Source organism: Hyperolius riggenbachi, chromosome 7, assembly GCF_040937935.1.
Source record: "Hyperolius riggenbachi isolate aHypRig1 chromosome 7, aHypRig1.pri, whole genome shotgun sequence".
In the NCBI taxonomy this organism is placed as follows: domain Eukaryota; kingdom Metazoa; phylum Chordata; class Amphibia; order Anura; family Hyperoliidae; genus Hyperolius; species Hyperolius riggenbachi.
Window position 1 is genome coordinate 43,483,502 of NC_090652.1, and position 25,445 is coordinate 43,508,946.

A 25,445-nucleotide genomic window follows, 5' to 3' on the forward strand; every position below is an offset into this window, starting at 1 on the left:
AGGTGTGTGGCATCCGTACTCTGTGCATACGACGGCCACATATGTACAGAAGGGGGGGGATGTGGAGAGTAGTGTTGGGCGAACAGTGTTCGCCACTGTTCGGGTTCTGCAGAACATCACCCTGTTCGGGTGATGTTCGAGTTCGGCCGAACACCTGACGGTGCTCGGCCAAACCGTTCGGCCACATGGCCGAACTAAGAGCGCATGGCCGAACGTTCCCCGAACGTTCGCTAGCGCTGTGATTGGCCGAACGGGTCACGTGGTTCGGGCCCGAACGCGCTCTGATTGGCCGAACGGTCACGTGGTTCGGGTAAATAAATACCCGAACCACGTCATATCTCCGCCATTTGTCTGTGGGTTTAGCTTTGGGTAGGCAGGCAGGGTAGTTCGCTCTCCAGCCACGCTAGCCAGGGTCCCCCCCAGTCATTGTGTGTCGCTGCTGGGAACAGTAGTACACCGCTCGCTCAGCCACACTATATATAGCATTGTTTACTGCCACTGTGTACCTCGCTCAGCCACGCTATATATATAGCATTGTGTTTTCTGACACTCTGTGTACACGGCTTAGCCTGACTAATATAGCATTGTGTGTACTGCCACTGTGCACCTCGCTCAGCCACGCTATATATAGCATTGTGTGTACTGCCACTGTGCACCTCGCTCAGCCACGCTATATATAGCATTGTGTGTACTGCCACTGTGCACCTCGCTCAGCCACGCTATATATATAGCATTGTGTTTTCTGACACTCTGTGTACACGGCTTAGCCTGACTAATATAGCATTGTGTGTACTGCCACTGTGCACCTCGCTCAGCCACGCTATATATAGCATTGTGTGTACTGCCACTGTGCACCTCGCTCAGCCACGCTATATATAGCATTGTGTTTTCTGACACTCTGTGTACACGGCTTAGCCTGGCTATATAGCATTGTGTGTACTGCCACTGTGCACCTCGCTCAGCCACGCTATATATAGCATTGTGTTTTCTGACACTCTGTGTACACGGCTTAGCCTGACTATATAGCATTGTGTGTACTGCCACTGTGTACCTCGCTCAGCCACGCTATATATAGCATTGTGTTTACTGCCACTCTGTGTACACGGCTCAGCCAGACTATATAGCATTGTGTGTACTGCCACTCTGTGTACACCGCTCAGCCAGACTATATAGCATTGTGTGTACTGCCACTCTGTGTACATGGCTCAGCCAGACTATATAGCATTGTGTGTACTGCCACTCTGTGTACACCGCTCAGCCAGACTATATAGCATTGCGTACTCTGCCAGTCAGTGTGTATATTGCTGGGATCAGTAATACTCCACTCACCGCCAACCACTATATGAGCTCACCATGAGTTCCTCAGAGACCTCCGCTGTGAGCAGCACTCCCAACAACAGCAACGGCCAACGCCCCACGCAAGCTATAACATCCACTACAGCAGCCAGTGGTCAGCAGCAGCCCTCTCCGGAGGAGAATGTTGTGTCCATCGGTCCGTCGCCAGAACGATTAATGAGGGCTGCCATTGAGGAGATGATGGGGCCTGATGTGGAGGAGGAGGTCGGGCTCAGGCCAGCATCTCAAGTTAATGTTGAGGACGATGAGGGGTCTGTGTCTGGGGATGTTGGGGTGGCAGAGGTGGTGGGTGGGTCAGACTCAGGAGAAGAGTTGTATGATGAGGATGATGATCGGGACCATCTGTATGTGCCTCAGAGTCCGACCCCAGAAAACATGTTGTATCGTGTGTTTAGGTACTAAAATCTGCGTTCCCACTTCCCAGTACTGCCTGCAGTGCCCGGGTCCACGGATCCATATAATTTTTTGGGCAGCACTATCAAACTGTGGTACTATGAGTGAGTTGCCATGGTCCTTCTGTGCTGCCTGTCACACTCACCATCTGTCTGCAGATGGATTGTTCAACACAGCTACGCCATCTGACATGTAGTCCTGGACCTTGACCATCTTCTCTAGGCGATTGGTGTTGGAGGACGTGGAACTGCCCGATTGCTGTTCTGTGGGCTGCTGCATGGGTGTCAGAAAATGTTCCCACTCCAAAGACACTGCCAATACCATTCCCTTTTGGGCACTAGCAGCAGCTTGTGTTCTTTGCTGCCCTCCTGGTCCTCCTGGGTTTGCTGAAGTCAGTCTGTCGGCGTACAACTGGCTAGAGAAGGAGGAGGATGTCAATCTCCTCTCTAAAGTCTCCATCCTCAAGGGCCTGCTGGAATTGTTCCATTTTTGACCTGTCTGACACTTTCTTCAATCAGTTTTTTAACATTGTGTTTGTATAAACTGGGTATAAACCCAGTAATTGGTGTTGTCAAGATTCCAGAATAATGAATAATAATGAATAGTGAATAATGCGCGGGCCGCGTTCAATGCAGTCTAGCATGAATTGAGCCATGTGTGCCAGAGAGTCCTGCCAGACTCCTCTATCTTCATGTTCTTGTAAGCGTTGTGATTGTTGTGATGCACCATATTCGTCACCAGCATCACTTTCTTCCTCTTCTGCTGTCCTTTCCCGATAAATTGTGGAAGTCCAACGTGCACCGCTCTGTCCCTCGGCAGTGGGGGCATCCAATTCCTGCTCCAACTCCAGCTGTTCCTCGTCCTGTTCTTTGTCATAGCTGGGACCAGCGTTTCCTGAGGCAGGTTGCCTGATGTTGGTATCATCACGCTGATCGTTTTCATCTTCAGAATCCCCCACTTGCATCATGCCAGCGGTTTCCATCTTCAACATTGATTTCTTCAGTAAACACAGCAGTGGTATTGTAATGCTGACTGTAGAGTTGTCACTGCTGAGTCACGCAACGTGGATTGCTCAAAATTTTGGAGGACTTGGCAGAGATCCAACATGGTGGCCCAATCAGATCCACAGAAGCTTGGTAGCTACTAGCTGCTGGAATGCGCCTCGGCACTGCGCAAAAGCGTGCTAGCATGTGCAGCGTAGAATTCCAGCGCGTAGGCAGGGACATCACCCAGCGAGCGATGGTGCGCTAGATTGAAGCGCTCCTGCATCTCTTGGTGAGTCCTTCAGAAGCGGTACTGGACTTTTAACAATGTTTTTTTTTTTTTCCTTCAACAGAAGATCTGCCACGTTGGAGTGAGGAGGACGCCGCCGACCCCGACACCAAGCTGAACCCCGGCGAACTCCAAGCAGAGGATCTTCAGGAACCCTCAAGGCTTTGAGCAAACTGAGGAGGATCAGCAGTCCCGACGAGACCTCTCCTCATATGCGACTGAGTGCAGTGGAGCTCCCCAGAACAACCTCTCAGTTGTCACTTTGTCACTGGTCACTTTGTCACTTTGTCACTTTGTCATTTTGTCACTTGTCACTTTGTCACTTGTCACTTCTCACTTTGTCACTTGTCACTTTGTCATTTTGTCACTTGTCACTTTGTCACTTGTCACTTGTCACTTTGTCACTTGTCACTTTGTCATTTTGTCACTTGTCACTTTGTCACTTGTCACTTCTCACTTTGTCACTTCTCACTTTGTCATTTTGTCACTTGTCACTTTGTCATTTTGTCACTTTGTCATTTTGTCACTTTGTCACTGGTCACTTTGTCACTTGGTCACTTGTCCAGATGATCTCGGTACACCTCCTGAGATTCAAATTCCTGCACACATTGCTCTGGGATTTGGGTGTGATGAATGATGCATCTAACTGGCCACCGGAGGCAATTAAGGCCTTCAAAACATTGAAAGCAGCTTTCTGTTCCGCCCCCATTTTGCGTCATGTTGAGTTGTTGACGTCATGTTCATCCTCGGCCTCGCCTTGCATTTCAGTGCGAGGTGCATTTTCCACAGAAAAAGGTTGTGAATCCGGGCACAACATTTGTGGCTGTTCCATTGACCTTTCACAGGTAGAAGATTGTGGGGGTGGGAATAGCTCCTCCGAATAGCCCATTGTGTCCTGAAAACTACTCATTGCATTGCTTTGCGCACACATTTTTTTGTCCTCATGCAAGGCCTGAGTTGCACCTGAAAGCGTGGCCTTCTCCTCCTGCGCCTCCTCCTGTTCCATCACATCTGCTGCTGCTGGGTTAGCGTTGACGCCCGGTCCCTGTTTATTGAACCTCTTATCTTTATTACATTTATGACTGCATGGCGGTAAAAAGCATGCTATCCGCACGCTTCTTGTCCTCATGCAAGGCCTGGGTTGTTGTGTCTCAAAAAGCATGGCCTTCTCCTCCTGCGCCTGCTCCTGTTCCATCACGTGTGCTGCTGCTGCTGGGTTACCGTTACCGGTCCCTTTTCCTGGAACCTCTTCTCTGTATTACATTTATGACTGCATGGCGACAAAAAGCATGTTACCTGTGCAAAGAAACATGACATTTTCCACATTTAAAAGACAGTTTTTCCTTTGAAACTTTACAATCAATTTTCTCAAAAACTATAAGCTCTTTTTCAAATATTTTTTTCCTCTTGTACCCACTCCCAAGGTGCACATACCCTGCTAATTTGGGGTATGTAGCATGTAAGGAAGCTTTACAAAGCACGAAAGTTCGGGTCCCCATTGACTTCCATTATGTTCGAAGTTCGGGTCGAACACCCGAACATCGCGGCCATGTTCGGCCTGTTCGGCCCGAACCCGAACATCTAGATGTTCGCCCAACACTAGTGGAGAGAGCTTTCAATGAGGTGAGAGCTTCCAAAGGTGAAGTCCGCGGGAGCATATTTTAAACAGGTAAGTACTTAGGATAGTACTTAGGTAGGGGAGAGAAGTTTAACTCCAATCTACCAAAAAGAGTAAACAGAGTTCATGAGAACCATAAAGCAACAAGATCAATTACGGTATATATTGATCAATTTAAAGTGTACAGAGTACAAGCCGCAGGGCGAAACCCAAATCATTAATAAGAATTGATTTGTTTGTATTTCGATTTCAGGAGTTTGGCAATATGGAAGCAAGAGAGCTGAGGTGCTGGCAGCCGAGACAGAGATGTCATTCGGATAAGCGAAAGTTTCCAGATGCCAATCCGAGTTTGGAGAACAGCGAGATTCCTGAGATTGGAAAGAGACTAAAAAACAAGATTCCTGAGATCGGAAAGAGACTAAAAAAAACTGACTGTGCAAAGCATAATGCAAATTGCTAATGTTTTTCTTTCCCAATGAGGTGCTTTTATAATGAAGAGTACCAAGCTAATGGTGATCCTAGGCTGCCATTTCGTCCTAGGAAAATGAAGAGAGGACATTCTCATGAACAATAAGGGGTTAATGAGAACACAAGGCCCAAGCATGTTAATGTTGGGAGACAAAGGTACTGATCCTTTTCCACTTCCGTCTGATTGGCACATGGGGTCCAAGCAGAGAAGGAGGAATAGATCACAAGTGCCAGGTGCAAACAAATTTCATGGCACAATGTTGGTGAAAGGTCTGAAGGGTTAGGTGTGCTGGAAGTTTAAATTGAACGGCAGTGTAAATCTGCTATTGAATGTCACACTCCCAGAATCAATGCACCAATCCAAAGTTTTGTTGAAAAGTACATTGCAGTACAATGGGTACATGCAAAAGGTGGAGTGTGTGATTCAGGGGTACCTTGTCTTGGTTGTCTAGAGTGAGATGGTTCCAGATTGGAGAGGAACGAGCAGGAGGCGTCAATTCTCCTACAGGAGGGATGCAGGGGACAACATCCCACTCTGGGGTTACCAACAGAGGGTGTCTCTGAAACAACTATACACACGTAAAGGCTGGAAAGCCGAGGGCTTGTGGTTTTCGAAACAAGAAGTAAAAATCGAGATCAAGCCACATTTCCAGGTGACAAAGAGAGGGGGGGGGGGGGAGAGCGATCCCAGGGGAGGGAAAGCTAACACAGGGAACCCCATTCTCCCTACACGGGTCACAGCAGGGGACAATATTACACAGTCCATATGCAGCCACTTATCCTCATGCTAGTTGGGTAAGTGAAGAGGTACTCCTAATTGAAAGATTGCAGAGTGTACAGTCTTCCCGACCTCGGGTACATATTGTGCCTCAGGACATAAGGGGGGAAGAGGTCCAATCAGGGCAGTTGGGGACATATTTTGTCAGGGAGATGCTAAAAGATCCTGTACAACTGAGATTGGACAAGGAGAGGTTTATCGATTTTTCTGGAGAAGGATCTTTTGCATGGAAGCTTCAAGATGTTAGGGTGAACAAATGGAAAGGGTGCAACATTTCTTTACGCACCACTACTTCCTTAGTTCCCACCTCAAACCATGTCTTACACCATGACCTGAGAGGTCAACATTTTTTGGTGCTAGACAGGGAGGTGAGTTGCCCTCATACGTAGGTAGAAGCATCTCAGTGTTTGCTTGAAGCAGATGTTACAAGCGGATACTGAGAACATGTTCCTGAAGGAAGGCCACAGGCCTACACTGCCCCAGACATATGGACTACGAGAACAATCAACATAGGCCATATTTACAAAATATCACATTCTTGTAAGTAAGTGAAAAGTGGCATTGAATATTAATCGAGTAGGTGTGTATTATGACACCACGAGGGGTCGAAGCCAATAGCCGGGTCTGGGGGATGGCTAAGATGAGGTCACATTTAACTCTTTCCTAGTCAGTATTAAAGGGCCGGAGGGGCCAACGGAGCGCACTCTTATTCCTACTTTCATGCTCTCTATATGCTGACTGGAACCCCTAATATCTCCTTTCCTTATGTACTCTGATATAATGTATGCTGTAGTCTAGAAGATGTAACTTAGAATAGACATAAGAGGACCTGATTATCTTCAGCAGGAAGGTAGTCACGCAGCTGTAACGCAACGCAAGGCAAGAATCTGCTTGGCTAAAATATGATGAACTGTATCTGTATATCTGGTTTCCTGAATAAATAACTTGTACATTGAAGACGCATAAGAAAGTCTATCTCCTGCTTGCTGTGATGAGTCATGTGTGCAACTCTCGCTGATGAGTTTGCTGGTGCCGGAGAAAAAGGTGATTTATAACAACAGCTAAGCGGTCTCACTCACTTTTTCCTACAAATGAAGCATCTGCTGTACAGCAGCAGAGTGGCACAGCGGAAGCGTGCTGAGCCCATAACCTAGAGGTTGATGGATCAAAACCATCCTCTGCTAGGTGTACTTTGGTTTTTACACCTTGCTTTACCAGATGGGCCAATCGGTGGCCATAGCCTCATAAGAGAAAGTGTCATTAGGGCCTTGCTGTAACATAGATAGTAGTGTAACTATTTCAACTAATGTACCCTTCTTAAACTTGAAGGTTATATACAAATGTAAGCAGAGTGGTGCAGTGGAAGCGTGCTGGGCCCATAACCCAGAGGTTGATGGATCAAAACCATCCTCTGCTAGGCATGATTTCATTTTTGCACCTCGCTTTATTGCTGGATAGTGTAATGGTTAAGGGCACTGCCTCTGACACAGGAGACCTGGGTTCAAATCTCGGCTCTGCCTGTTCAGTAAACCAGCACCTATTTCAGTAAGGAGTTTCTTGGGCAAGTCTCCTTAACACTGCTACTGCCTACAGAGTGCGCTCTAGTGGCTGCCTCGCAAGCTCTTTGAGTCCAACAGGAGAAAGGCGCTATACAAATACTGCAATTATTATTATTATTATTATTGCATGGGCAAAATGGTTTCCATAGCTCTGTAAGAGAAAGTGTAATAAGGGCCCTGCCATAACATAGATATTACGGTAGCTAAGACTACTCCTGGGCCTTTCTTGTAGTTGAAGAGATGAGTGAACTGTGACACCACATTTAAAAGAACAAAAAAAAAACAGCAAACAGAAAAGCGTCCCCATATTGGAGCATTGGATTTGGTAAAGTCTTAAGCCAATTGGTTGTAAGCCACAAGTAAGCTTTAGGTTAGCAGTAATGGTTGCATGGCCACATAGCTTTTCATCCTTCCCACCCTTGCTCTGGAATCTTCCAGACTTCAAATCGCTGTCCTTTGCTGTGTGTGTTACACCAGCATCATCCAGGGGGGCACATGATCCTTCTGAAGTCTTGAATTGAAGCCTGTAAGCAGTATCACCATGTGTCCCACTGCTTTCATCTAGCAAATTAGGCAAATAAGCAAGCTCAATTTTCTCTTGGGTATATCACAATGGTACATGCTAGGCTGGCTTCAGCATGTAGCGTTGGTGGGATAGTGGTGAGCATAGCTGCCTTCAAAGCAGTTGACCTGGGTTCGATTCCTGGCCAATGTATGTGAGATTGCTTTTGACATCCTACAAATCCCTGGAAGACAAGACGGGGAGGGGGGGAATTACACTCCCTGATTGATGTATACACATACAAGGTATTGTAACGCAGTTTAGGCCTGCAATTTAGCATTCAATTTGATGTCTACCCTTAAAACACTGCTTTGCGTCAAATCCAGATTTTTTTTCTGGGACTTTTGACGTCTATCCCACTCAACCATGTCTCCCTCCAGGTATTAGACCCCTTGAAACATCTTTTCCATCACTTTTCTGGCCAGCATAATTTTTTCTAATTTTCCAAGTTCGCTCCCCATTGAAGTCTATTGCAGTTCGCATAAGTTTGTACGAACCAAAGTTTCGTGGTAAATTCGCGGACCGGGTTCGCGAACCTAAAATCGGAGGCTCGGGCCATCTCTATTCGTCATGTGCCTTTGTAAGGTAGTTGTCCCTACGCGGACCTTGGTCTTTCCATAGCTCAATTTTTGGTGCCAGAGAGTTCAGATGGCATTGCTCTCATTTGAGGTAAACACACAAAAAAATGTCCACACCACTGAGCCCTGGGATGATGGCACTTCGGTGGTGGCATCAGCAGCGGACGTTGAAAGGCATGTTGGCTGGCTGTCCATAGGTGGCCATACATGCCGCCGGACACTGCCATGAACTGTTTCTGGCAAAAAGCTCCCCTGCTTCTTTCAGCAACTCATCTCCTCCTACTCCTCTCTGACTCCCCCTCTGAACTGTCCCCCTGGTCATCATGTCTATTAGGATCCCATGTGACATCCTGTCAGGAACACAATTACCACTGCTGCGGGAAGCGGCGCCGCCGCTTCCGTATCTGATGTCACTTTGGCCGCAGCGACATCCCCGCAGGCTCCCCTCCGCAGGCTGGGCATTTCCTCATTGCATAGACATCGCTTATCACACGCGCGCGACAGGCGGCGTGATCTTTATGCATTGAGGAGGTGGGTCAGTTGACACCTTGGTCAGCTGACCATGGCCGCCGCCTCCGCCGTGTTGATTGGCTCAATTTCCGGGGGCGGGCCAATCAGGAGTAGCTGTTGTACTTATACCGGGGGCTTTCAGTAGCCCGTTGTCTGTCGTTGCTGAAACTTTGCGGTTAAGCTCTCAGACCTTAGTCAGTTCCCAGTGTGTTTGATCCGGCAGGACCCCTGGGATTCACACATAGCGCAGGAATTTGATAGCTTTAACTAGTAGCAGTCAATATCATTGTATATCTCATTGTGTTTGAACTTTGCCTGAATTTCTGACTATTCTTCTGCCTTCTGATTCTGTACTCTGCCAATCTGATCTGTTGCCGAATTCCAGCCTATACCTTTGACTTTGATTTTGCCTCCTGATTCTGTACCTTGCCTATCCGACCTGCTGCCGACCTCGACTTGTTATTTGACTATGATTTTGCCTGACGATTCTGTACCGCTGCAGACCGACCCGTTGCTGACCTCCCTTGTACGACCACTCTCTGTCTAGTGATAGCCTCAGTCACCAAGGGCTATCACTCAAGGAGTACTCCTGATTTAGAGCCCGTTTCCACTATCACGAATTTGCATGCATTACCCGCATGCGAATTCGCATAGCCAACACAAGTGGATGGGACTGTTTCCACTTGTCAGTTTTCCTGAACGTTTTCTGTGCAGATAAAATCTGCACGGTAGGGCACTCAGAATTCACGTGTGGCCTGAGTTGCATGCGAATCACAGGTAATGTATTTAATAGGGAAACCGCTAGCGTTTTCGTCTGCGTGTTGTAGTGCGATTCGCATGCGAATTCGCATACAAAAACGCATGTAATAAAGTTTTGGGGTTTTTTTCAATCCTGTCTCTTCCTTTTTCCTGCTTCCTGTTGTGTCTTTATTAAAAACGCCTGGCAGACAGAGACAGCATGGAGTTCACCATAGACACACTGGTGGCATTGGTGCAGCAGAAGCCATACATATACGACAAATCACTGCCAGAATATAAGGATGCTGCACTCATTAGGAGGACCTGGGAGAAAATAAGCAAATGATTTTCCCAAGACTGGGACAATTTGTCAGCAAAAGACAGAAGGCAGGAAGGTGAGTGCAGAACAGTGCAGTTTTGATGTAGTAGTGCATGCGTTGTAGTGAAGTGTTTTATCGTAGCAGGGACCATAATTTTGAGCACGCCAGTTGTGGCAAGTGTGCAGTGTCGTCAGAGGACATTGCACGGACAGGGTAGATTATATCCTGGGAGGTTGTAAAAATAGTTCCCCCTCACCATGGACCCGGCCAAAGTTGTATGCACTTTAGGTTAGACAGCTGTAGTTGCAATCAGTACAGATAGGCAGCTATAGGTTCCCCCACTATAGGTAGACAGGCATAGGTCGCCCAGTATACTTGCACCCATTATAGGTTACCCAGGTAGGTTCCCAAAGTATCGGTTATATACACAGGTGCCCTCGGTACAGGTTAGATAGGTGTGTGCCTGTAATATAGGTTGGTGAAGTAGTTGCAGAATAGGTTACAAAGTTCATGAAGGTACCCCCAGTGTAGCGGGGGAGTGGGAGGGACTACAAAGTTGCCTGTATACAGCAATAGAATATAAACATGTGTACTTGTTTGTGGAAAGATGTACGGTACATTCACGTGCAACCACTGTAATGGTCGGTAACTAGTAATGTACAGCAGAATAATTGCAGGTGTCGATTACAGTGGATTGCACCAAAATTACAGTACAGCTTTCCACTACCACCACCCCTTGCTCAAGAAACATGGATCTGTATTGAGAACCTGTGGATATCACCATTATTGACATTATGTCTGCTGTTATGACATTGGTGCTGGGTGCAGCGTAATTATGTCATCAAGCTTCAAACCAAAAGTAATGTCTTACTAAAGTAGTACGACCCCCAAAAGTTAAATGTATGTAAATTTTTGTGATAACAAAGTAAAGAATGCAACAACGTTGTACATTTTTCAACATTTTATTACTGTATTCGCTGAATAGCTAATGTTTTATCTATAATTGTCCTGCACTGCTTTGGAAGAAATGTGACACTAGGTCACGATTGCGTATCGCCTCATTAGTGTGGCGTCCTCCAGTCCAAGTTATGCCCGTAAGAGGGTGCACATCTTGGATGTGCTGGTCGTCGACTTGAAGTCCTTCTCTTTCGATGACAAAATTATGAAGAATACATGTGGCTTTCACCACAGCCACAGCAGTATCAACTTTTAGGTTAATCACTGTATACAGCACCCTCCATTTGTTAGTCAATATGCCGAACGAGCATTCCACCATGTGCCTTGCCATGCTCAATCTGTAATTGAAGTGGATGGTACGGTCATTTAAATTGGTGGAGGAGTAAGGGCGCATGACATGTCGCGATAGAGTGAAGGCCTCGTCGCCAACACAAGTGTAAGGGAATGTGGCATTAGAGGTCCCAGGCCATGCTGTTGGTGGTGGCAAGTCCAGCATTCCATTTTCCATCCGAAAGTAAAGATTACTATTGCGAAAAATGGAGGAGTCACTTGCAGTTCCATAAGACCCAACATCGATATACACAAATTTATAGTCGGCGTCTGCCACCGCCATAAGTACAAATCGAAAATAATTTTTTTATAGTTGAAGTACTGGGTGCCACTCTGTGATGGCATGACCATCACACGTACGTGTTTCCCATCAACTGCCCCAATGCAGTTGGGGAATCGACACTTCCTCCAAAACTTGGTGGCTACATCCTCCCACATTTTGCGATCAGGAACCGGCATAAAGGTTTGATGCATTTTTCTCCACAGTAGCATACACGTCTCCTTCACAATGTACGATATAGTAGTCTTCCCCAAACGGTATGAGAAGTGCAAAGATGCATACGATTGCCCTGTTGCCAAAAACCTAGGGGAAAGCAAGAAACAATTAATTAAGTTTTGTTCTTTTTCCCCTACAGTTATATACTATCGGAACAAATGGAGATCTTTGAGGGACACCTTCCCAAAAAAATTGACTAAGCTAAAGAGATTGCAGAGAAGTGGAAGTGGGGCTACAGCTAAATCTACGTACAAAATCTTTGACTTACTGTCTTTTCTGAGACCCGTGTTTGAGCCACGAAGGTAAATAATTTTCACAATCTGCAGTTTGAGTCTTCCATTTGCACCCCAAGTGTTGCTACATGAAACTAAACACTTTTCTCTAGGTTTATTTTTAAATTACAGAACAGAAGATAGTTTGATGGAACCAGAAACTGCAGAACGTGACAGCCACAGCAGTATAGCATCTCCACAAAGTAACTCTGATGATGGTGACAATGTGTCAGAGGTTACGTCGACTCAGGCAAGTGCCAGTGGAATCTCTGTGGCTTCCACGGTGAGACGCAGACCACGTACAGTAACTAGACAGAGGAGAGTGAGGTCTACAGATGTACCGGACGACTTGGAACACATGGCACAAATGAATACAACATACAAAGACATTTTAGATTATTTACAAAGCAATCGTGAGCGTTAACTTGCAACAGAGGAAAATGTCCCATATAAGATAGCTACATCGGTGGTGCCATACCTGCAGGAGGTTGATCCTTGTTATTATACTGATATTCATTTAGAAATAATTCAAGTTGCTAAAAAGTACATTATGAAAACCAGACAAGACCGTGAGGGAAACCAGGGCAATCAGCAGGGGGAGTACTCGGAGGGGTGTGGTTATCAAGGTCAGCCAAACACTATGGCCCACAGTTCTGATTCTCAAGAGGCTTGGAGACAGCAAACACAAGCATCCACTCCAATCACTCCCTCACAGTTGTATGGAATGGGACAGCCGCAACGAGAAATATCGAGCAGTTTGAGGTGACCCATCCCTACCACTTCTTAGACAGACAAGGAGAGAGTTGTAGCACTTTACGTTCATCAGGGCCAGAAGCGACCCGTTCCTACCACACTTTACAAAGTCACGGCGAACCGTCTGCTACACAAAGTTCTGAAATATCAATGACCAGATTTCTGTTTGCCTTTGATGCAAATGAGTAAGAACACTTTGATATAGCCCCCCCCCCCCCCCCAAAAAAAAAAAAAAATTGTACTATTTCCTGTTATGTTGCCGTTCAATGTGCACCTGTGTTGTTGCTGTGCTGCTCCCAAAAATGCATAAACGGCACCGGCAAGTCCTTGTCAATCGAGCCGGTGATGGCTCAATTGATAATATCCCACAGGTCCGATGAGATGCCGGATCGATTCCTGCTCGTCCATGCCAGCGCTCCTTGTCAGCCATTCGATTTACCGCTATTGTCCGCCAGCGGGTATCCAGCAAGAAATCTATGTGGCAGGTCATCTGAGCTGTCGGATATTATCAAGCGAGCCATGAGCGGCTACATTGTTTGGACTTGCCACTGCCGTGTATGCCCAGCATAACACCGAGAAAAAGAAATCCACGTCAACGATGGCTGTGTGAAAAAATTATACATTAAATTTAAATTATACAAATTATGAAAACAGTGGTTACAACAATTAAAAAAAACTCACGCATATCAGAATTCATACCTCCATAGGTTATCACCTCCGACACGTGTGAGCATTATTAACGTTATGTACCCACTGATTTGATAATCAATAAATATTTTTTCACACAGCCATCTGTATTGTGGAATCCTTTTCCTTGGTATGCCTTTCAATACTCCAATGTATGGTTACACTGGTCCACAAATTTAAGATATTACATGATTAGCAATGTGTGATATGTTGGCGCAATCACTGTACTGGCACTTTCCATTCAAAAACTTTATTACTGCCTTACACCTTGTGTAATACTTGACAACTTGCACTTTTTGTCCATGTTGGACTATTTTTTGTCGTTTTTTGGCACTATTTCAGTTTGTGCTTGACATTTATACGTTACAGTATGTTGTTACCTTGCAAATACATGATAGTTCTTCATGTACTACTGTTGTCTGTGTGCTTTCTTCCAAATGTCAAATGCAGGACAACTACTATGTGGGGTGCCACAATGGGCAGATGGGTTATAGTCTTGTATATGGATATGTTATTTATTATTATAGAATCCTTGGCAGTATATTAATTCAATAAACTTGCACTACATGGGAAACAAATCCTACATGACCTTCTCACCTCAGAGTGAGCAGCAATCTCTCCTCCGGGATGACGGCACTACGGTACCAGGTATCCTGTCACTGAAGATCAGAACCCAACATCTGCAGCAGGTGATCAAACCTAAAATCAACCAAACACAACCATTATTACAATACATAAATATTATAGTTAGCCTGACAAGACACTGCAGTACAACAAGTAAAACATGTTTTTAACAATAATACTTACGAGGTAGTAGTCATCCGGGTGTAGTTAAAGAATTTCACTGGGATAGAAAACTGCCCTTTCAGAGGCCTCTCTACCACCAGTGGATGCACCCAGAAGCGGTGTCGCCTACGTGGTGTAATCCTCCTCCTCCTCCACATCCTCTCCATGCTGAACAGCAAATTGTTCATCATGGACAGCAACAACACCTCCTCCAAATCGCAAAACACCATCTTCTCGCAGAGCACACAACAAACCACTACCTACTCAATTGCCTTCACAAAACACACAAGGAGGAACAAGGAAGTCCTCATATGCAATTTTCCATGAAAAACAAGTTCCTGCAGTGACAACTTCCCCCTTAAGGATCACAGGCAGCTGACAGGCATTGGCAGGGTTAAAATCGCACATTGCGCACCACATGCGCATTCGCATGGAAATTCGCATGCGAATTTGCATAGCGATGCGAATTCGCATGCGATTAAATCGCAGCAATTTCACACCACAATAGTGGAAACGGACCCTTACTGTGCACTAATTCACGTGTGATCACACTCACATTAAAGTACTGACTTCTGAGCTGTTAGAGCTAATACTGATCATTTCATAACAACAGACCATATCTATAGAGGCTCAGGTCCAGGCATTAACTGTAGCAGTTGAGCAGTTAACTGCCACTGTGGCATCACAGCAGGCTCAGTTAAATCTCCTGACTGTGAACAGGCCTCAGGGAGCTGAATCATCATTGCCTCCCATTCCTGTCCGTGAACCTAAAATGGCGCTGCCAGAAAAGTTTTCAGGTTTAAAGTCAGACTTTAGACATTTTAGAAATAGGTGAATGTCATATTTCGAGATGAGACCCATCTCGTCAGGCACTGAGGTACAGCGGGTAACTTTGATCAAAACCTTGTTACATGGGGACTCCCAGACCTGGGCTTACAGTCTGCCTGATGGTCACGACTCCTTAGTGTCCGTTCAGGAATTCTGTAAGACTATGGCAGTTATTTATTATGACCCCGACGTAGCCGCAACAGCAGAGAGAAAATTGAAAAGACTACGTCAGGGTCATGGTACAGTGGAGGATTACGCTTCAGAATTTAGAAAGTGTGCAGTCTCTTCTAGATGGGAACATTTTGCTTTGCTGAATTGTTTTCTTACGTGTTTGTCAGAGTCAGTCTCAGATATAATGATCAGTCATCCTGAACCCAAAACCCTTGATGAGGCAATTTGATTGGCCATTAAGATTGATCACAGGATCAGGTACAGGGCAGATCCCGCACTTTTCCTAAAACCATACTTTCCACCTCTTCTGGCACCACTAGTGCGGATGAGCCAATGCAGATAGGCCATTCCAAGCTGTCTGAGGCAGAAAAGTCCAGGAGAAGGAAAGAAGGGCTCTGTTTGTACTGTGGGGAGAAAGGGCATCTAATCCAAAGCTGCAGTAAGAGGTCGGAAAACTTCTCCACCTAGGTGTAGTTGGAGGTACTACCCTAGGCAAAACTGTTTTGCCTCCAGTAAATAATAAGATGTTGTTACCCTGTACCATTACTTGGGAGAATCAGGTGCATAACACCCAGGCCTTTATTGATTCTGGTTCTGCAGCCAATTTCATAGATTTCATAGATTTTGACTTAGCCTCTCAGTGGAATATTCCCATCTGTTCCAAAGAGAGGCAAATTTACGTTACCGCCATTGATGACTCTCCCCTGCAAAACAAATAGCTCCTTACGCAGACTCCTCCCCTTGTTTGTCACGTGGGGGTTCTGCATAAGGAAGAGATACAATTTTATGTCCTTCATATGTATTCCTCCACCATTGTCTTATGTCTTCCCTGGTTGCAAAAACACTCTCCCTTGATAGATTGGAACACTGGACAATTACTGGCATGGTCCCCAGCCTGCCAAAAACATTGTCTGGAGAAGATTGCCATGTGTTCCGTTGATTTTCAGGTGGATGGTGTTCCTGCACAGTATGCCACTTTCTCTGATGTTGTTTGTCCACGTTCCACAGATAAACTTCCCCCGCATAGGGAATTTGACTGCCCCATAGACCTAAGACCCGGTACCATGCCTCCTAGGGGTCACTTGTATATCCTCTCGGGTCCAGAGCAGCTCGCTATGAAGGATTACATCAAGGAGAACCTTGAGAAAGGTTTCATCCACCCCTCTAAGTCACCAGCAGGGGCAGGGTTCTTTTTTGTACAAAAAAAGGATGGTGGACTCCGTCCACGCATCGACTACCGAGCATTGAACAAGACTACCATCCAAAATCGGTACCCACTGCCATTGATTGATGATATTCTGATTTTCTCTAAAAATGTATCAGAACATCGGGAACATGTGAAGTTCGTGTTAGCCAAACTCAGGCAAAACTGTCTTTATGCTAAGTTAGTAAAGTGCCTGTTTGAGGTGTCAGAAATCTACATCTTGGGATACATAATCTCTACCAATGGGCTGTCCATGGATCCCAGGAAAGTTTCTGCGGTGCTGGAGTGGCCTCAGCCTGTAGGGTTGAAGGCACTTCAGAGATTTTTAGGCTTTGCCAATTATTAGAGAAAATGTATTAAAGGATTCTCTTCTGTGGTTACCCCCCTGACTGACCTGACCAAGAAGGGGGCAGATACCTACAATTGGTCTGAGAAGGCATGTTCTGCCTTTTCACAATTGAAGGCCCTGTTTTGCTCCGCCCCCATATTACGTCATGTGGACGTCACACGTCCTTACGTTCTGGAGGTGGATGCTTCCGAGGTAGGAGTGGGGGCTGTACTGTCTCAACATTCTGGGGTTCAGGGACGTTTGCATCCCTGTGCGTTTTTTTCACGCAAGTTCTCGCCAGCTGAGAAAAACTACGATATAGGTAATAGGAAACTGCTGGCCATCAAGATGGCTTTTGAAGAGTGGCGTCACTGGCTCGAGGGAGCAGAGCATGTGATTGTGTACACCGATCATAAGAACTTGGAGTGCATTGAGGGGGCAAAGAGACTCAATACCAGACAAGCCCAGTGGGCTCTCTTTTTCTCCCGATTCCTAATACACGTGTGATCACACTCTGATTAAAGTACTGACTTTAGAGCTAATACTTATCATTACACATCCATGGCAGTATCATCATCATCGTCAACATCATAACCATCCTCCACAGCTTCGCTTGTATCAGACACCTCACAAACTGCACCAACAGCAGGTACTTCATCATCCTCACACCTTACGTCCATAGTGACGCCTAACTCAGACATATGAGGTGGTGGTGTAATATGCTTAGTGCCGTCATCTTGTTGTAACAATAATGGCTGTGAATCAGTTAATTTCCCACCAAATAACTCCTGCGAAGTGTCAAATGGAGTGGATGTGGTGCTAGTAGTAGCGCTGGTGGCTGCAGAAGATGAGGTGTTCTGTGTTAAATAGTCAACTACATCCTGCCAATCTTGGGAGTTGATGGCACGTGCCTTTTGAACACTGTACTTTGGTACAGGGCCGCACAAAATCATGTCAGCATGACCTCGAACAGACCTGCTGGGTGGCTTACCTCTGGCTCTGCCACTGCCTGTTGTTTTGTCCATATTCAGGGGGATAAAGTGAAAGGTATGCACTGACTTGACTAATATAATGTGCAGTCACACAGGTGCAGTGAAAAGGTATACAGTGACTGCTGGTATAATAATGCGCAGTCACACAGGTGCAGTGAAAATGGATGCACTGACTGCTGGTATATAATACAAAGTGCGGTCACACATATTCAGTGAAAGGTATGCAGTGACTGCTGGTAGAACAATGTGCAGTCACACAGGCGCAGTAAAATGTATACACTGACTGCTGGTATATTACAATGTGCAGTCACAGATGCAGTGAAAGTATTACAATACAATGTGCAGCTGTCACACAGGTGCAGTTAACAGGTAGGCACAGACTGGTATATAAAACAGCGTGCGGTCACACAGGTGCAGTGAAAGGTATGCAGTGACTGGTATTACAATACAATGTGCAGCTGTCACACAGGTGCAGTTAACAGGTATGCACGGACTGGTATATAAAACAGCATGCGGTCACACAGGTGCAGTGAAAAGTATACAGTGACTGGTATTACAATACAATGTGCAGCTGTCACACAGGTGAAGTTAAACAGGGGTGCTCGGATATCCCGATCCACGAATTTGGCAACCACGGCTGTTGCTAAAAGAAAATTCGCCTCTGACGGGATTGGGATTTTGATACACATCCATGCTTCGACGCAGATTTTTGCTTGTGAATGACGCAATCACGGCCGTGATCCAGATTTTCTTTTAACGTTAATAGCAAAGTCGCCATACATGCTACAATCTGTAACGATTGGGTGTTGCAACTCAGACATCTGATTATTAGGTGATCTGCAGTATCACCAATAATACAAGTATAGCTAGCAACAATACTGAGTAAATAGTGCTTGGTGCAACAGTAAGTAATGGTAGCCAGACCTTACCAGAGGAGCTGGTAAGGTACTATCTGAATAAGTGACTGTATAGTTTGGCCAGACCTTCCCAGAGGAGATGGCAAGGTACTAACAGACACTGTAGTGATGATCAGTGGTGCTCAAATACCCCTTTTTAAAATTCGAGTTTGGTCGAATTCGAATAGTAAATTATTTGAGGTCAGTCGAATATTCGAGTCGAATAATTTTTACTATTCGATTCGACCTCGGACTTCGAGCTCACTATTCGAGTCGGTATTCGAGCTCATTATTCGAGCTGACTATTCGAATTGGCCTTAAATAGCTTCCAACACTTGTTTTGAGGGTGAATGATGCAAGAAACATCTTTTTTTCCAAGTAATAACAGCAAGTGATTATGTGGGGATGTTCCTTTAAAAAAAAAAGGTGGAAAGAGAAGTTGTGTCCAGAATTTTGTTCAGTACTGTATATACTTCTTCTTCTTCTTCTTCTTTATCTTCTATATCTTCTTCTTCTTCTTCTATATCTTCTTCTTCTATATCTTCTTCTATATCTTCTTCTTCTTCTTCTATATTGTCTTCTTCTTCTTCATCTTCTTCTTCTTCTTCATCTTCTTCATCTTCTTCATCATCATCTTCTTCATCTTCTTCATCATCATCATCTTCTTCTTCTTCATCTTCTTCTTCTTCATCTTCTTCATCTTCTTCATCTTCTTCTTCTTCATCTTCTTCTTCTTCATCTTCTTCTTCATCTTCTTCATCTTCTTCTTCTTCATCTTCTTCATCTTCTTCTTCTTCTTCTTCTTCTTCTTCTTCTTCTTCATCTCCTTCTTCTTCTCCTTCTTCTTCTTCTTCTACTTCATCTTCTTCTTCTTCTTCATCTTCTTCATCTTCTTCTTCATTTTCTTCTTCTTCATCTTCTTCTTCTTCTTCTCCTCCTTCTTCTTCTTCTTCTTCTTCTTCATCTTCTTCTTCTTCATCTTCTTCTTCTTCATCTTCTTCATCTTCTTCTATATCGTCTTCTTCTTCACTTATTTCTCTTTTCAATTTTTTTTTTAAAGAAATGCAGCTATTTTTGAGCGTAACAAATAGCTGGTGGCGCACACATGTTGGAAGCGCCATTGTATGTGCTCCCTGGCAGTGGAAACACACAGACAGCAGGAGGTAAATTCAGCAGCAGGAGGAGGAGGATGAGTGTGTGGCAGCAGGCAGTCAATGAGGCAGGCAGCGTGACATAATAGCCCTGGTACCTAGCGGTGATACCAGGGCTGTAAATAAACACAGCAGGCAGGAGGTCCCAGACAGCGGTCGTGCAGCCCACATCGTGTCCAATACACAACTGGGACAACACAGTTTTCAACCTGGGCACCTCAGAAAAATTAAACCTTTTTTTTTTTTTTTTATGGTTTTTTGGTTTTGTTTGTACAACCAATTACACAGATATATAGCTATTGTTTGACGTAATAGCTGGTGGCAGAGTGGCAGCAGAATGTAATTCTGTGTACCCTGGCAGTGGGAAACACAGACCGACAGCAGCAGTAGCAGGAGGAATGGAGGAGTAATGTGAGCAGCTATTGTTTGACGTAATAGCTGGTGGCAGTGTGGCAGCAGAAGGTAATTCTGTGTACCCTGGCAGTGGGAAACACAGACAGACAGCAGCAGCAGGAGGAATGGAGGAGTAGTGTGAGTGTGGCAGCAGGCAGGCAGCGTGACATAATAGCCCTGGTACCTAGCGGTGATACCAGGGCTGTAAATAAACACAACAGGAGGTCCCAGACAGCGGTCGTGCAGCCCACATCGTGTCCAATACACAACTGGGACAACACAGTTTTCAACCCGGGCACCTCAGAAAAATTAAACCTTTTTTTTTTTTTTTTAATGGTTTTTTGGTTTTGTTTGTAAAACCAATTACACAGATATATAGCTATTGTTTGACGTAATAGCTGGTGGCAGAGTGGCAGCAGAATGTAATTCTGTGTACCCTGGCAGTGGGAAACACAGACCGACAGCAGCAGCAGCAGGAGGAATGGAGGAGTAATGTGAGCAGCTATTGTTTGACGTAATAGCTGGTGGCAGTGTGGCAGCAGAAGGTAATTCTGTGTACCCTGGCAGTGGGAAACACAGACAGACAGCAGCAGCAGGAGGAATGGAGGAGTAGTGTGAGTGTGGCAGCAGGCAGGCAGCGTGACATAATAGCCCTGGTACCTAGCGGTGATACCAGGGCTGTAAATAAACACAACAGGAGGTCCCAGACAGCGGTCGTGCAGCCCACATCGTGTCCAATACACAACTGGGACAACACAGTTTTTAACCCGGGCACCTCAGAAAAATTAAACCTTTTTTTTTTTTTAATGGTTTTTTGGTTTTGTTTGTAAAACCAATTACACAGATATATAGCTATTGTTTGACGTAATAGCTGGTGGCAGAGTGGCAGCAGAATGTAATTCTGTGTACCCTGGCAGTGGGAAACACAGACCGACAGCAGCAGCAGCAGGAGGAATGGAGGAGTAATGTGAGCAGCTATTGTTTGACGTAATAGCTGGTGGCAGTGTGGCAGCAGAAGGTAATTCTGTGTACCCTGGCAGTGGGAAACACAGACAGACAGCAGCAGCAGGAGGAATGGAGGAGTAGTGTGAGTGTGGCAGCAGGCAGGCAGCGTGACATAATAGCCCTGGTACCTAGCGGTGATACCAGGGCTGTAAATAAACACAACAGGAGGTCCCAGACAGCGGTCGTGCAGCCCACATCGTGTCCAATACACAACTGGGACAACACAGTTTTCAACCCGGGCACCTCAGAAAAATTAAACCTTTTTTTTTTTTTTAATGGTTTTTTGGTTTTGTTTGTAAAACCAATTACACAGATATATAGCTATTGTTTGACGTAATAGCTGGTGGCAGAGTGGCAGCAGAATGTAATTCTGTGTACCCTGGCAGTGGGAAACACAGACCGACAGCAGCAGCAGCAGGAGGAATGGAGGAGTAATGTGAGCAGCTATTGTTTGACGTAATAGCTGGTGGCAGAGTGGCAGCAGAAGGTAATTCTGTGTACCCTGGCAGTGGGAAACACAGACAGACAGCAGCAGCAGGAGGAATGGAGGAGTAGTGTGAGTGTGGCAGCAGGCAGGCAGCGTGACATAATAGCCCTGGTACCTAGCGGTGATACCAGGGCTGTAAATAAACACAACAGGAGGTCCCAGACAGCGGTCGTGCAGCCCACATCGTGTCCAATACACAACTGGGACAACACAGTTTTCAACCCGGGCACCTCAGAAAATTAAACCTTTTTTTTTTTTAATGGTTTTTTGGTTTTGTTTGTAAAACCAATTACACAGATATATAGCTATTGTTTGACGTAATAGCTGGTGGCAGAGTGGCAGCAGAATGTAATTCTGTGTACCCTGGCAGTGGAAAACACAGACCGACAGCAGAAGGGCAGTACACAGCAGCCCACTGTAGGTGTAAAATGTGTGGCTGCAGGCGACGTAATAGTCAAACTGAACCAGGCTGGCGTAGTGAGCAGGAGCCAGGAGGTGGTAAAGGGTGGTAAGGCACATTAACGATGGTTCTTAGCCAGTTCATGTCCCCCTCTCGCCGACAACAGGGGCCAGGAACTCGCCTTCCACCCACGCCTGGTTCATCTTGAGAAACGTCAGTCTGTCCACAGACTTGTGAGACAGACGTGAGCGTTTCTCGGTGACCACGCCACCAGCTGCACTGAAGCAGCGCTCGGACAGCACGCTGGAAGGGGGGCAGGACAGCACTTCCAGGGCGTACTGCGCCAGCTCGCTCCAGATCTCCAGGCGCTTGACCCAATACTCCATGGGATCAACAGGGGCATCGCTGTCAAGCCCGCTGTAGGACCCCATGTAGTCAGCCACCATGCGGGTCAGGCGCTGGCTGTGACTGGAGGAGGATGCTGCTGCATGCACCTCCTCTCTAGTCACTGCTGCCGGAGCCTCTACAGTCCTGTAGAGCTCGTGGCTGAGAGACAGCAGGTCTGTGGGGCGCTTGCTGCTGGATGCAGGCACCTGCTGCTGCCTCTGTACTGGCTGCTGGACAGTGGGGGTGGAAGGCTGGGGGAAGGCTTCCTCCAAGCGCTCAACAAGGGCCTGCTGCAAGCTCCTTATTTCTTGCGCTGGGTCTCCTCCTGCAGGCGGCAGGAACTGGCTCAACTTCCCCTTGAGGCGTGGGTCCAACATCATGCTGATCCAGATGTCCTCCCTCTGCTTCATCTGGATCACCCTGGGGTCCTTGCGCAGGCACGCCAGCATGTGCGCTGCCATTGGGAAGAGGCGGGCCACGTGTGCTGGCACATCGATGGCAGTGCTGTCCTCATCCTCCTCCTCTGCCTCGTCAGCCTCATCCTCTCTCCACCCCCGCACCAACTCAGCTGCACTGTGCTGCTCCCCCTCATCAGCAGCAAGGTCAGGGACCTCCACCAAGTCCTCCTCCTCCTCCCCCTCAGAGGTGGACTGTGCAGCTGCTTGCCGCTCCTGCTGGTCCAAGGCTGCCGCTCCCTGTTCCAGCAAAGCATCGAGGGCCCTGTTCAGCAGACAAACCAGGGGCACCCACTCGCAGACCATAGCATGGTCCCTGCTCACCATGTTAGTGGCCTGCAGAAAGGGAGCCAGCACTAACCACACCTGCTGCATGTGCCTCCAGTCATCATCGGGGACGATGGACGGGATGTTGCTGGTCTTGTCCCTTCTCTGAGCGGCGGAAACAGTGGCCAGGGCAAGGTACTGGTTGACAGCGTGCTTCTGTTCAACCAGACGCTCCAACATCGCCAGGGTGGCGTTCCAGCGAGTCGGAACGTCAAGGATCAGCCGATGGCGTGGCAGCTCCAGCTCCTTTTGCACGTCTTCCAGGCTCGCACAGGCTGCAGCCGAGCGCCGGAAGTGACGTACAACGTTCCTTGCCGTTTCCAGCAGTTCGCCCATCCCCTGGTAGGTGCGCAAGAACTTTTGCACCACCAGGTTCAGCACGTGGGCAAGACAGGGGATGTGGGTCAGGTTTCCCCTGTCTATTGTGGCAACCAGATTGGCCCCATTGTCGGCCACCACCTCTCCGACTCTGAGGCCTCTGGGGGTCAGCCAAATCCTCTCCTGCTCCTGGAGTTTGGCCAACACATGGGTTGCCGTCAGCTTGGTCTTCCCAAGGCTGACCAACTGCAGCAGCGCTTGGCAGTGGCGGGCCTTCACGCTGCTGCTGAGGCGGGGGGTTTGGCCAGGTGTGCCGGAGGATGGCAGAGGATTGGAGGAACCTGCTGCAGTTCCCCTGACCCTTCGGGGGGGCACCACCCACTGTGTTGCTGCTGCTGTGCCCGCTGCTGCTCTCCCATCCTCACCCCCTTCCACCAAGCTGACCCAGTGGACAGTGAAAGACAGGTAGCGGCCTGTCCCGAAGCGGCTGCTCCAGGAGTCCATGGTGACGTGGACCCTTTCACCAACCGCGTGCTCCAGCCCTCGCTCCACATTGGCCATCACAAAGCGGTGCAGTGCAGGAATGGCCTTGCGGGCGAAAAAGTGTCTGCTGGGGAGCTGCCAGTCTGGGGCTGCACAAGCAAGCAGCGCACGCATGTCGCTCCCCTCCTGCACGAGCGTGTACGGCAGGAGTTGGGAGCACATGGCCCGTGCCAGCAAGCCGTTCAGCTGCCGCACACGATGGCTGCTGGGAGGCAGAAGCCCTAACCACCCCCTGGAAGGACTCGCTCAAAAGGCTCTGGCGTGGCCTTTTGCTGGCACGGGAATCAGCAGACACAGCAGAGGAGGCCACTGAGGACTGGCTGCCAGAACAGGCCTCAGTGTCGGCGGCAGGAGTTGCAGAGGGGGGAGGAGCAGTGCGTTTCCGCACTCCTGCTGGTGCTGCTGGAGGAGCAGGAGGGCGGGTGGCTGCTGTTGCTGCTGCTGCTGAAGGCTGTGCAGTGATGGGTGTGGTGCCACTGCCAGCACCAGATGCCTTCAGCCTCTGGAACTCCTCATGCTGGTGGAAATGTTTCACAGCAAGGTGGTTGATGAGCGAGCTGGTGCTGAACTTTAAGGGGTCTGCACCTCTGCTCAACTTCCGCTGACAGTGGTTGCAAGTGGCGTACTTGCTGTACACTGTGGGCATGGTAAAAAAGCGCCAGATTGGTGACAAAAACAACCCCCTACGGCATGGAACCGCTGCTGCCTGTCTCCCTGTGGTGGTTGGGGGGGGGGCTTGGGTGCGGCTGGTGGTGGTACTGGCAGATGCTGCTGCTGCTGCTGCTGAGCCTGAGACACCAGCAGGCTGTGGGACCTGCCTACTGCTGCCAATGCTTGCAATGATGCGCCTCCTTGCAAGGCCCACAAGCGCATCCTCCTCCTCCTCCTCAGAGCTGCTGATGACGACATCCCCTGGAGGTGGTGGCACCCAGTCTCTGTCTGTCACCGTGTCATCATCATCCTCCCCCTCCTGAAACATGTCCTGCTGGGATGATGACCCCCCAAACTCCTCTCCTGATGCATGGATGGGCTGCTTGACTGTCGCCACAGTCTTGCTGTCCAATCCCTCATCCCCCAAAGTGCCCATCAGCATCTCCTCCTCCAAATCGCCAACAACAGCAGACAAT

At 47.4% G+C, this 25,445-nt stretch overlaps 1 protein-coding gene across 4 annotated transcripts in view; it reads right to left on the reverse strand.

Moving 5' to 3' along the window:
* Positions 1-25,445, reverse strand: part of LOC137524284 (complement factor H-like) — a 340,451-nt gene that overhangs the window by 292,879 nt on the left and 22,127 nt on the right. The window lies entirely within an intron of this gene.